Genomic DNA, 14,567 nt, shown 5'->3' on the forward strand with positions numbered 1-14,567 from the left:
AACCAAATGAAGGACAGAACAGTATTTCATTAGGAAGGAACAGCAAGACCCTGAGTCCAAAAACCTTGGGACTGACAGTGGTGCCACAGGACCATGCAGAGCCTCATGGGATGGAGTAAGGGCACTGAGCTTCATGTAAAGAGCACTGCGAAACTATTGGTGCTTTTTAAGTGAGAGCATGATGGTTAAAAAGGACATGTCTTAGATTTTTTTTTTTTAGATTTATTTATTTTTATTACAAAGTCAGATATACAGAGAGGAAGATCTTCTGTCCGATGATTCACTCCCCAAGTGACCACAACGGCCGGTGCTGGGCCGAAGCCGGGAACCAGGAACCTCTTCCAGGTCTCCCACGCGGGTGCAGGGTCCCAAAGCTTTGGGCCGTCCTCTACTGCTTTCCCAGGCCACAAGCAGGGAGCTGGATGGGGAGTGGAGCTGCCGGGATTAGAACTGGCGCCCACATGGGATCCCGGGGCGTTCAAGGGGAGGACTTTAGCCGCTAGACCACGCTGCCAGGCCCCCATGACTTGGATTTTAAATCTGCTGCTGAGGGAGACTGTGTGGAGGAGGCCAAGCAGGTGGTGTGGGTATATACTCCAAGTAAGATGTTGAATTGATCTGAACTGAGGGAAAAGGAGAAGATGGTAAAAACCCCAAAAATTCAAAACATGCTTAGGGAGTAGAGCTGACCCAGAAAGCCTGAGAGACAGACAGTCCATTCATGGCAAAGTCAGTAACACCACGATTCAGCAGCAAGAACAAGCTGTCCCATACAGCAGGCAAACACCCTGGCTCACAGAGTGGAACTGAAAACATAGTCAACTAGCACCTGCCAAGCACCTACTAGATTTTTAGAAACTGTTTTAAGTGCCAGAAATGTAGCAGTGAACCAAACATAATAAAAGTCTTGTAATTGTGGAACCGACCTAAGGGAAAACAAGGAACGCTTGTAGTCCCTGTAGTCCGGCAGTCAGGAAGAGTACTAATCAAACCATGCAAATGGGGCTGGGAGTGCTGCAGGGCAGGGAGGAATCCCAGGAGATAGGGCTTCTCTAAGAAACAAGCGTAGCCAGTGGGGTCTCTGGGGAAGGAGTGTTCAGCGCAGAGAACATCAGATGCAAAAATCCCTCAGAAGGAGGATAAATGCACCCGTGAGAGCCTATGTGGCCAGGCAAAGGACGTGTGCTGTATAGAAGCAGGTGAAGAAACTGGAAGGCAGGGCAGCATGCAGATTGTATAAAGCCTTTTAGGCCATTGGAGTTTTGTAAATCAACAAGAGATGAATAGTTTAGGGGGCTGCTTACTGTTTCGACAACAGCCTAGCAGGGTGGGGAAGGCAGGAACACAGAAGCCAGATTTGCAGACAAATGCTTTCTCCGTGTCACTGAATTTTTAAGCCCTTGGGCCCTCCCAGTCAGTTGTAACTAAAAAGAAGTCTGTAGACACAGATTCAGAGGGCTTCTCCTCCTAAAAGGAGATATTCAGGAGTTTCTGGCACTTGTTTGGAAATTGATGATGTCCTCTCTCCTCTGCCTCAGGGCCGGATCTTCGCATAAATCTTCACTTTGTTAAGTCCCACATGGATGAGAAAGTACAATACTGGGCACATTGAATTACACATAACTGGTATTTCTTTAGGAATCAAAAGCAGATCACCAGCTTAAGATCCTTCTAAGTCCCCTTCCCTCGCCTTTCACCTCCTCATTAAAAAGCTTTCCTGCAAGTGATGCATACACTACTGGTGGATTCGCCTCTGTCAAGGTGAAGGAGGTAAGGATGTTGAAAACATCATCCAGAAAAATGTCTTGAAGAATCTGTCGTAGGGAGCTTTTCATTGAGCATTTCATGGAGCTCAGCCCACAGACAAAGCTGACGGTGTATTTGCCATCGGGAGCCATGCCAACCCCCAGGACAAATTAGTCAATCCAACCTGCTTTATCTAGTGCACACAGGATGAACCCATTTCTAGCTTCTCAGAAAATGGGAGGGTCAGACAATCCCCAGCCTTCCTTTCCACACAATGGAGGAGGGGCGGGGAGATGAGAGGCAAGGAGAGGACAACTTGTCCTCTGTAAACAGTGCGGGCAACATTTTTTCTGGTTTGCCTCAGTCCTTGTCATTTTCTGTCTTTGTAGTTTAGCTCATCAGCTACTTACTTGTGATGCCTGCTGGTTCCTTGCAGGTTTCTAAGGGCAATGGAATTTCATTTCTGCATTAAAACACCATCTTGAGAAACCCATTGGATTCAATACATTATTCATTGATTTGTGGTAACGAACTATTAAATGGGTTCTATGTCACATTTACCTTTCTGACTTCAATCTCCCCAAATATTTGTAAAAGAAGGGTGTGTTTTTTTTTAAGGATACCTGCAATAATCAGGCATTTCTATTCTAATAAATACTTAACGGTAAAACGCACTTCAATACTTTCCAAGAAGTGACGCTACCATCCAGACAGGATCTCACTCCATTTTCCCTGCACTGCAGATTTCATGTTAAAGCTAGGCAACACCTATAAACCCAACCAGATACCTCGTCTTCTCCACCCATCCAACAGTCCTGCTGAGCTTGCTGCCTGCCCAGGATAAATCAATAACCGGAGATGGGAGCTCACTGTAGATGGGTACTGAGTTAATAGGCGTGCTTGTAATCTCTCAGGAGATTTTTAAAAATCACTTTAGCTCGATTAACAGCTCAAGTTTCCTCTCCTACTGCTAGAGTGAGGCTCATGCAACTGCTTCTAAAGCTACAGAACGAATGTGATGCTCCCCTAGGGAGGGAGCTTGCAATGCAAAAATACAGTGCTTGTCCTGGGGAGCATTGCAACATTTGATAAACCCAAAGCACAAAGAGAATCAGGGCGTGACCAAGTCAAATTCAAGTCTGGTCCCACACAAGCACACATATAAAGAAGTAATATAGATATGTGGAATAATATGGAAGATTTCACCAATATATATATATACATATCAGGGCAACGGAATCTCATTTCTGCATTAAAATACGATCTTGCGAAGCCCATTGGCTTCAATACATTAGTTATTAATTTGTGGTAACGACCTATTAAATGGTGATAACGGTAAAATCTTCCATATTACTCAAATCTCCAAAAATTCATGTTCACATTTGGAAAAAAAAAATGTATATCCTTGCCCTGGCTTCTCACACTCAAGTGTTTCCAGATCTTTTAAAGGCATCAGGTCATGAGTGACTGATGCTTAGCCAGCACATGGGTCACCAGGATATTTACAGCTCATCTACACTGTTGTCCATATATGACCTACCCTCCAACACACACTGCTTTTAAAGTTGGTTTTTCTGGGACATGGCCCAGTAGCCTAGTAGCTAAATCTTCGCTGTACATGCACCAGGATGCCCATAATGGTATCCCGGTGCGTTCAAGGTGAGGATTTTAGCCACTAGGCTACCGCACAGGGCCCTGATACATCTCTTTTCAAGATCAAGCATCTCACTGGCCCAGCAGTTTAGTCTCTCGTGACATTTCAAACAGGACTACAAAAAGTGTTTCTTCTTCTTTAGCAAAGGGTGTCACCATGAAGGAGTCTGTAGAGAGGCATTTTCTATAAAGTGTGTTCAGACTTTTCTTTACAATGGATGTTGGTGTGACTGCTTTATTTGGGCCTGCACTTCTTTTCATAGTTGGAGTTCTGAGTCTGGCAGTTCAATTGGGGAGATTCCCAAAGAAACTTCGTCTGAAGTGAGCCCAGACCAGATTCTTGTGTGTGCTTGCCAGTACAGGGCCCGGCATAGTCCATCACCCCAATCAGCTAGTAGTTGCAATTGTTGGGTCAGTTCTGTCTCCAGTCCTGTCTTCCACACAAACCAATGGGTGTTGCACTCCAGTCTGATTCTACCCACCACACACTTGGCTCTCACATAAACCAGTGGGAGCTGCAGCCTAGTTATTGCAGAGCGAGCCACAATAACTCCCACCAGACCCACCCCCTGCCCTGGTTCCCATGCTTGTCAGTATGTACCATAGACTTGTCCAGTCTGTCCCACATCCCATTCAGCTTTCATACATGTCACTGGGCATTGAAGCCTAGTTCAACCCAACCAGCCCCACTATCCAGCCCACACACATGCTGTTGGGTGCTGTTCTGTCCAGCCAGGTCTGCCCCAGTCTTGGTTTCCATGCTCTACTGTGGGAGTGATAAACCAAGAGGGAGGTGCCCATATTTCCTTTCTGGGCCCACTCCCGGATCATGTACTTTGCAGGTGGTTCTGCAGTTCAACTTGACAGAATTAGTCCCCAGTGACAGCATCTGACATCTGATGCTGTGGCAAAGCCCAATCAACCCTCACCCATTCTGATTTATGCTTGTACCAGTAGGAACAGTCAGCCCAGCCTGGCTCACATGAGGCCCACTGGTGTTGTAGCCCAGACCAGTCTGGTCTGCCCCCATCACAACTCACGCTCTCCAGTGGGAGTGGTGTTACAGCAGGATCATGGTATTCTTATTGTCAACAGAAATTCAAGAGGAACAGTCTACCTTACCATTGCTCACACCACTAATCTGGGCCTGAATTGTGGCTTTTAAGTTTTTTTAAATTCCACTTCATAAACTTTTAAAAAGTGTGTTTTCTGGGCTCAGCACAATGGCTCAATGGCTAAATCCTCACCTTCCACATGCTGGGATCCCACATGGGTATTGATTCATGTCGCAGCAACTCCACTTCCAATCCAGCTCCCTGCCTGTGGCCTGGGAAAGCAGTGCAGGATGACCCAAAGTCTTGGGATCTTGCCCCCATGTGGGAGATCCAGAAGAAGCTCCTGGCTCCTGGCTTCAGGTAAGCTCAGCTCTAGCAGCTGCAGCCATTTGTGGAGAGAACCAGTGGATAGAAGATCTTTCTTTCTGTATCTCCTTTCTTTAAATCTGCCTTTCCAAAAAATAAATAAATCTTTTTTTAAAAAAAGTTTATATGTTTATCTATTTGAAAGTCACAGTTACAGAGAGAGAGGAAGAGACAGAGAATCTTCCATTTGCTGGTTCACTCCCCAGATGGTCATTAAGGCTGAGACTGGGCCAGACCAAAGCCAGGAGCCAGAAGCTTCACCTACCTCTCCCACACAGATGGCATCCTGCACTGCTCTCCCAGGCCATTCGCAGGGAGCTGGATTGAAAGTGGAGCAGCCAGGACACAAAATCGTTGCCCAAACAGAATGCCAGTATCACAAGTGCAAGTTTGCATACCACACCACATTGCCAGCCCCTATTTGCAAACATTTGTTGAGAATTCATTCATTTAGAATGTTCTCATATACCAGGCACTGAAAACAGTGAGAAGCTGCATACACAATCATCAAAAATGTTCAGAAAGCACTGGGGAAGGCCGATGTGTGATTCCAACATATAATTATTTTAATTATGAGAGCTCACAGGGATTCCAGACTGCTCATGAGATAGCAATTAATTTTGTTCTAGTAGGAAGGTGTCTAGGAATCCCACCCTGCTACCACCAGCAAAAATGAAAAAGAGAACATTAGATCTACATATTTAAGCATGGCTATAAATGTGCAGGAAATATGAAAACGCCCCAATAGGAAAGTGACAATAAAGTTATGTCCAGGGGAAAAATAGCAATGAAGGTATGTTCAGGGGTTCCACCTCCCACAGCTCCCCAACACAGACACACCCCTCCCATTCTACCTAGACATTCATAAACAGTTCCTTATAAGTCTTTTCAATTTTCCCTCTTCTTAAGCTTTTCTCTCCAAACCTTACCCTTCAGGCGGGAATGTTAAGAGGGAGAAAAGGGCAGGAACCATTTCTTCAATGTCACTGCCCTTTTCAAAGATACAGCTTTAGGTAATCACGCAGAACTCCCAACTGTGGTTTAAGATAAGGTCAGCAAAAAAGGTTCAGCAGTAGTATTTGCACCACCGCAAAAACCACCTATAGACACAGACTAGAAAAGAACCTGGATAACTAGAAGGCCAGTGGCTTAGGACAGGAGAAAAAGGTGATTATCTTCTCTGCCTCTCTTTTTATTCTATTTTTTAAAAGATTAATCATTATTATGAAAAAATTTGAAAAATGCATTCTGATTTACCTGACATTGATCTTCCTAATTACTGACCTTGACCATAACTGGACTATGTTAGAGCTCAGATTCAGTGTGACCTTTTCAAACAGTTAGCAGCATGTGGTACAGAAGGCAGATGGCTAGATTTGCCATTTCTAGAGATCCTCCCAGGATTAGGCCTTGAACCAAGCACATATTCTGTTCTGGTTCCCATACTGCTGAAGTTCAGTTGGCATGAGCTGCTAAAGTCTAGTTTCAATGAAACAAATATCTCTGCTGCTCAAAGATCCGCTTCTCATGTTTTTGATTTATATCCACTTTCAACCCTGACAAATGCCAAAGGTTAGGGGGAGAATTGTGGTCTACTTATTTCTGCAGGTTTTTTTTTTTCCTTTCTTTTGTGTGAAGCTCAGGCCCTAACAATTTACAGATAGTAGGATTTCACAAATGGTGTCAGCTTAAAAACTAAGACATCCACAGGAAACAGTTTTTGGACTGCCTGTTTCCGACTTTATTGTTCAACATGTTTTCTGTTTGTTTGGTTTTTTTTCTGTTACGTAAAAGTTCTCTTTGACATTATTGACCATTATTAGGGTGAAGGTCACCACTGCCAGCACCACCACCACCACCACTGCCAAACAGCAACAAAACCTTTACACTTTGTCAAGTGGCAGATACTTCCCAGGCATTTTTCCATCCAAACCTCCCAAAATTCTGCAAAGTACTGTTATTCCTACTTACAGATGAGGAAACAAGAAATCTGGCAGCGTGATGTTAATTTGCCCCAGATCACCTTGATGTAAGGACCTGAACTTGAAATTCTATTTGACTACAAACCTTACCGTTGGCAACAGCCCCTATGTCTTCCCACTCGTTGGCAGGGAAGCTCCACGCCACCTGGCTGAAGTGAAAGGAATGGTGACTTAGCTGCTGTGCCACGGCTGTGGGCTTTAGACCCAAATCCCGACCCAGAATTGTTTCTCAGGAATAACAACTCATTCAATTCCTGCTGGATATAACCTACATCGGAACACAAGTGTGTTTGTGTGACAGAGGCCATGTGACAAAAAAAATCTAAACCCCAAAAGGAAAGTGACCGGATGACTTTTTTTATATGTCTTGAAAGGTGAGTCACCCATCAGTTTTGTCAATTTATCCTTTATTATTGCTAACAAGTGTCTCCAGAACATTCACACCCCACCCCAGGTGCTGGAAACAAGCACAAAGTGAAAAAGGACGTGAGCGCACAAGCCTGATGTTTTCTCTCCAACAGAGACACTGACTGAGTACATCTTCTTGGTTACACCAAAATACCCCCTACTTGGCATCAGAATTGCAAAAACACATATTCAAATGCAAATGGAAGCAGAAGTCACAGATGCAGAACACCAGACCATTCTGTAACAACCGCAGTGAGATGATCATTTTCCTCCTCTCAAGAGCTATCATTATATTCTCTGCAAGCTGGGACGCTGAACTGGCAAAGCCCTCAGGAGAGAGGCAGCAGCTCCATGGTCCCCCTCTGCACACTAAGCGTGAGCCTGCTTGGCACCAATCCAGAAACTTCCACTCCCCTCCAGGGTGGGCTGTAAGTACAGCCTTCGCTCAGCACAGTCTATTCACGGAGAGTGACCACCATCAGATGGAGCTGTGCAAGACAGCTGCCTGCAGGGCTAGAGCCTCAACAGCTGCACTAAATGACATCCATCGAGGCACATCTGCAGCAATTTCTCTGGTTTTTGAGACCTTTTCATTTTTCTACTCCTGCACTAAGTCTTCAGTCTAACATAAACAAACACAAATGCTCCTGGGAGGTGCCTGCTAAGGCTCAGAGAAATCCCATAACGTGGTAAAGACACACAGAGGATACGCTAGTGGAGGCTTTCTGAGTCTAGCTTTCTGTTAATGAAGGTCTTGAGCAGCAATGGTGATGGCACATGTAACTGAATTTCTCTTGTCCCTATGGGAGGCCTTGGATTGAGTTCTGAGCCCCCAGGTTTAGCTTTGGTGCAGCATCTAAGGAGTAAACCAGCAAATAGGAAAAAAAATGGGCACTCTCTCTCCTCTCTCTCCACTTCTTAAATAATTTTCTTGTTAGAATTATATCCATGAGGGCCCAGCGGCGTGGCCTAGCGGCTAAAGTCCTCGCCTTGAAAGCCCCGGGATCCCATATGGGTGCCAGTTCTAATCCCGGCCACTCCACTTCCCATCCAGCTCCCTGCTTGTGGCCTGGGAAAGCAGTTGAGGACGGCCCAAAGCATTGGGACCCTGCACCCATATGGGAGACCTGGAAGAGGTTCCTGGTTCCCGGCATCGGATTGGCGCGCACCGGCCCGTGCGGCTCACTTGGGGAGTGAAACATCGGATGGAAGATCTTTCTTTCTGTCTCTCCTCCTCTGTGTATATCTGACTTTCCAATAACAATAAATCTTAAAAAAAAAAAAAAAAAAGAATTGTATCCATGAAGGGCTGGTGCTGTGGTGTAGTGTGCTAAGCCACCACCTGAAGTGCCTGTGTCCCATGTGAACACCTATTTGAATCCCCGATGCCTCCACTGTGATCCAGCACTCAGCTAATATGCCTAGAAAAGCAACAGAGAATGGTTGCTTGGGCCCCTACACCCACGTGGAAAACCCAGAAGAAGCCCTAGCTCCTGGATTTGGAGTAGACCAACACTGCCTGTGTGAGCATTTGGGGAGTGAATCAGCAAATAGAAGATCTATTTATTTGTTTGTTTGTTTTTATTGGAAAATCAGATTTACAGAGAGAAGGAAAGACAGAGAGAAAGATCTTCCGTCTGCTGATTCACTCCCCAGTGGCTGCAAAGGCCAGAGCTGAGTCAATCTGCAGCAAGGAGCCAAGAGCCTCCTCCTGATCTCCCACATGGGTTCAGGGTTCCAAGGCTTTGGGTCATCTTACACTGCTTTCCCAGGCCACAAGCAGGGAACTGAATGGGGAGCAGAACAGCCAGGACACGAACCAGCATCCATATGGGATCCTAGCACATGCAAGGCGAGGACTTTAGCCACTAGGCTACCATGCCAGGCCCTCTCTTTCTCTCTTCACCTCTGCCTTTCTCATTCTGTCTTTCAAACACATAAAAAACTCATTAAATTTTTAAAAAAGTTATTCCATATGGTTGTCATAAGTGAGATTAAGGATTTTAGAGCTTATAGAAAATAAATGGTTTTCAATCAAGTGCTACAATAGCTGCAAAAGAAGGTAAAAGGCAGTTCAAGTAATTCTTCTCGTGACTTTTTCTTATGAAGTCATCAGACATCCAAACATCTAACAAATTTTCTCTCTTTCTCCTGAAAAGCCAAGACACGGATACCACTCCTTCATGAGAGACATGAGAATAATCTGATTGGCACTCAGTCACATCACACAGTGACAGTGTGTGTGCTCTTCATCCACTTCTAGAACTTGCATTCTGCTCCTCACTTCTGGTTCTGCAACACATGAGGCAGTCCTCAGTGGTTATTAACAGCTAATACAAGGCTCTGAGTCTCTTGAGGCATCTGGCTCGGTCTACATAGAAGTCTAATCTGGATGTCAAGAGATGAGTGATCTTCCCCGTCTTTGCGTCTTCCCACCCCGCGCTGCCCTGCCTTTGCCCCCGTCGCTTTTTTTGAAAGGCAGAGACAGAGACAGATCCCCCATTAGCTGTTTCAATCCCCAAATATCTACAGCAGCCAGACAGCGGGGGCAAGCTGAAGTTGGGAGCCTGAAACTTCACCTCAACTTGCCATGTGGCAGCAGAGATCCAATACTTGAGTCATAACCCACTGTTCCCCAGGATGTGCATCGGTAGGAAGCTGGATGGAAAGCAGAGGAGCCAGAACTGGAATCAGGTACCCTGATATGGGATATAGGTACATCATGCGATGTTTTAACTGCAACATCAAAGGCTTACCCCTCTACCTGTTTGCTTACTCATATAAAATTTCATTGTTTCTTTCCTTTATATTTTCTATTTTTAATAGTTGTAAAAGCATTAACGCTTCTTGCAGAAATTTTGAAGAGCAGAAAATTGTACAGAGAAAAATCAAAATAATTTTTACAAGTGCAATCTCCTGAAGGCAATATTAATAAAAATGTTTATGTATTTACTGTTAGCTGTTACTCAAGTGCATCGGCCTATGTAAAGTCTACAAGTGAGAAACAGCATTGAACATCCATGTTATGCCCTGCATCTATTTACACTGCTGAAATCGAAGACCAAGAAGAATATAATTTAAAATTTTTTTTGTCTTTCTGTATTTATGAGGCAGATTGGGAGAGAGAATGAGCAAGAGCTTCCATCTGCTGTTTCAACCCCTAGATGCCCACAAACGCCAAGAGTAGGTTCACGTACAAAGTGGAAGCCTGGAACTTATTCCAGGTCGCCTATGTGAGTAACAGGAAGCAAATTACTTGGACCATTACCGCTGCCTTCCAGAGTCGGCTAGCAAGAGCTCCACTCAGAAACCTGGGGTTATCGAACTCAGGCACTCTGAAGTGGGCTAAATAGCCACCCCAGGGATGTATTTTCAGGGCATAAGAGAGGGCCAAGGTAGGATAGGAGAAGGTCAGTGAACGAGAAGACTTTGAGTAGCGTGACTGAGCTGTGTGAGATATAGAAGACTGAGTCAAGAGTCCTCCTACCCAGTGTGGTTTCACACCGCATTAAGACAAAGTTTATAGTATTCCAGAAGATCATAGAATTGGGTGAGGGGTACCAGGGGCCGGGGACACTAAAGCAATCAGAGATTCTAAAGCAGTACAGAGAATCAGACAGCAACAGCTGAGGTCTGGTCCAGGAGAAAGACAAAGAAAAGAGCAGAGCAGATGGTCGGCAAGACATCGAGGCAATCAGGAGCTGGGTAAGTGCCAAGAAAATCGAATGTAAAGAAAGAATGGGGAAATGGAGGACCTGGCCAGTGGGCTAGAAATATCATTTCAGGGTTCAAGATCCTAAAAGTGGGGAATTTGAGTAAAACGGCTGTCAGGTTCAGGTGTGATGATGGTGAGTGCTTGTGCCTGGTGACCCTGTAGAATGTGAGCTCCTGAGAGAAGGTTTTTCTATCACTCACAACCTGGTATCTAGCACCACAACTGAAATCTGATGCATATTTCTTTCTCTCTCTCTCTTTTTTTAAGATTTGTTTATTTTTATTGGAAAGGCAAATTTATAGAAAGAGGGAGAGACAGAAAGATCTTCCATCCACTGGTTCACTCCCCAGTGGCCATAATGGCCAGAGCTGAGTCAATCCAAAGCCAGGAGCCAGGAGTGTCTTCCAGGACTCTCATGCAGGTACAGGGTCCCAAGGCTTTGGGCCACCCTCCACAGCTTTCCCAGGCCATAAGCAGGGAGCTGATAGGAAATAGAGCAGCCAGGACCTGAACTGGTGCCCATAAGTGATGCCAGCAATTGGAAGTGGAGAATTAGCCAGTTTAGTCATTGCATTGGCCCCTGATGTATAGTTCTTAAGCAATGACAAACATAATGCAAATGTGTGATGGTATTAAGCCTTGATAACCTGTTCCATATATTCAATAATAAGGAGATATCCTACCAAACAGATACTCCTTTTGGCCCTTCAGAAAATATCCTCTGGAAAGTTCTTAACTGAGGATCTACTTAGAATTAGAAACATCATTGGATGCTGAAGATTTAGAAGCAAAAGTCAGTACATTCTTCCAATATGTTTAGCATTTATCAAATAAGCCATCTAACCACATGCTACAACAGAGTAACCAGAACATGTTCTGGCTGTAGAACACACCCAGAACTAGGTTCTAAAAATAATTCCCAAAGGAGGTAATGCTGAATCTAACTGTTAACGATAAACAAAATTATCCTAGCAGAGGCATGGCTAGGTATGTAGGTGGGAACAGCCGGGATATGACAAGCCCACTCATAATAATTTTAGCTCAGGATGAATAAAGTAACAACCACTCTACAACCAGCTCCCGAGGCCTGCTGGCAATAATGTCATTCCCACTGTGCCAATAACTTGAACATCTCAAAGAAATCACATTAAAAAAATCTCTAAAATCAATTTGGCTCCAAACTTTACATATTGTCATTTGGTAAGCAGAATGAAATTTTTTGTTATTAAAAAAAATACATTGACTTAATTTTAAGGCAGCATATAAGGAGCGTTGCTCATAATCTCAAAACCAAATAGAGCACCTATCTTCTTTTTCCTTGCAACAGACATCCTAAGATACACACATTATTTTAAAGTAATTTATACCTAGTTTTACTTTCTTATATTAAAATTATCTGAATAAGAAGCAGCTGGCATTGTGGCATAGTGGTTTACACCAACATCCCATACAGGTACCAGCTCAATTCCCAGATGCTCCACATCAAATCCAGTTGTCCATTAATTCTCCTGGGAAAGCAGCAGAGGATGACCCAAATGCTTGGGGGCCCTACACCCATGTGGGAGACTTGGATGATGCTTCTGGCTCCTGGCTTCAGTATATGTGCCAATTTGGGGAGTGAATCAGTGAGTGGAAAATATCTCTATCACTTCTTCCTAATTCCCAGTTCTATATTAAATGAATAAATCTTCAAAATAAATAAACAATAAACAAAGCAAGATTTTAGTGTACCAGTTAGGAAGCTTTTTGGGATTTCTTCACTCCGTATCAGAGTACCTGGTTTCAAGTCCTGGCTCCATTTCCAGTTCTAGCTTTCTGCTAATGGATAATCTGGGAGGCAAAAGATAGACTCAAATTCTTGGGTCCTTGCCGTCATGTGGGAGACCAAGATGGAATTCTGGGTTCCTGGCTTCAGCCTGGCCAGCAGTCCCAGTTACAGCAAGAAAAAAAAAATCAGTCTCTCTCTCTCTCTGTCCCTCTGCCCTTTTTCAAATAAGGTAAAAAGTAAGTAGCTAAAATTTAAATTTAAAAAAATACAGAGAGAGCCCAGCAGCGTGGCCTAGTGGCTAAAGTCCTCGCCTTGAAAGCCCCGGGATCCCATATGGGCGCTGGTTCTACTCCTGGCAGCTCCACTTCCCATCCAGCTCCCTGCTTGTGGCCTGGGAAAGCAGGAGAGGACGGCCCAAAGCTTTGGGACCCTGCACCTGCGTGGGATACCCGGAAGAGGTTCCTGGTTCCCAGCAATGGATCGGCGCACCGGCCTGTTGCGGCTCACTTGGGGAGTGAAACATCGGATGGAAGATCTTTCTTTCTGTCTCTCCTCCTCTGTATATATCCGGCTTTCCAATAATAATAAAATCTTTAAAAAAAAAAAAAAGATACGGAGAAACAATCCCCAAATGCACATGATACCGCAAATGCAAAAGATAAAGAAGGCCCTAAACAAAACAAAATAATACAAAGCCAAAGACACGATTCCTGACTTCAAAACACACTACAAATTCGTCATAATTAAAATAACATGGCAATGGTATAAGAATTGAAAGAGCAATGGAAACAAACATAGAACTCAGAACCTGGTCCACCTGCATATGCTGAATGATTTCTGACAAGGGCGCCCAGAGCATACATTAGAGGAAGGATAATCTCTTCAGTTAACAGTGCTGGCAAAACTGAACACACACGTGAAAAATAATGAAACTAGATCCTGCCTCTCGTCATATACAAAAATCAAATTAGAATGGATTGAAGAGCCAAAATCAGGACCTGAAACTATGAAAATAATAGGAGTAAACATACAGAAAACATTTTAAGACACTGGTATATACAATAGTAACTGGTATAGGCAAAGTCTCCTGAGTAAGACCCCCAAATCAAAGGCAAAAAAAAAAAAAAAAGTAAAAATAGACAAAGCAGGATTATATCAAGCTAAGAATCTTCTGTTTCACACAGGAAACAACTAATAGGGTAAAGACACAATAGTAGACAATAGAGAAATACGCATTATTCAGCAAGGGATTCACACACAGAATATGTAAAGAATTCAAACTCAACAGCAAAAATCCAACTAATCCAATTAAAAATGCCAATATCTGAATAGACACTTCTCCAAAGAAGACATACAAATGACCAACAAGAACATGAATAATTCTCAATATTATTAATAAACAAATCTCTGAGAGATCTATTCACCCCAATTAGAATGGTTATTATTAGAAATAATAGCAATAACAACAACAAATGCTGGTGAGGATGCCAAGAAAAGGGAATGCATAATACACCACTGGAGAGAACGTGAGTTAATACAGCCACTGTGGAAAACAGCACAGAAGTCTCTAAAAGTTTCAAGTGGATCCATCATATGATACAGCAGCCCTATTATTGGATAAAAACCCAAAAGTGAATAAATAATAATATGAAAAAAATACTCCCAAGTTTATTGCAGTGCTATTCACAATAGCCAAGCTATGAAACCAACCAAGGTGTCGATCAAAAAATAAATGGAAAAAGAAATGTGTCGAATAAACAGAATGGAAAGCAATCAGCCATAAAATGAATAAATCGTATCATCTACAGCAAACAAATGAAACTAGAAGACATTATGCAAAGTGAAATAAGCCAGACATAGAAAAACAAATACTT

The 14,567-nt window shown here is 43.6% G+C and overlaps 1 protein-coding gene across 2 annotated transcripts in view; it reads right to left on the minus strand.

The window, feature by feature from the left end:
- PDE4DIP (phosphodiesterase 4D interacting protein) overlaps positions 1–14,567 on the minus strand; it is a 241,637-nt gene that overhangs the window by 167,630 nt on the left and 59,440 nt on the right. The window lies entirely within an intron of this gene.

Source organism: Ochotona princeps, chromosome 2 (genome assembly GCF_030435755.1).
Source record: "Ochotona princeps isolate mOchPri1 chromosome 2, mOchPri1.hap1, whole genome shotgun sequence".
Classification (NCBI taxonomy): domain Eukaryota; kingdom Metazoa; phylum Chordata; class Mammalia; order Lagomorpha; family Ochotonidae; genus Ochotona; species Ochotona princeps.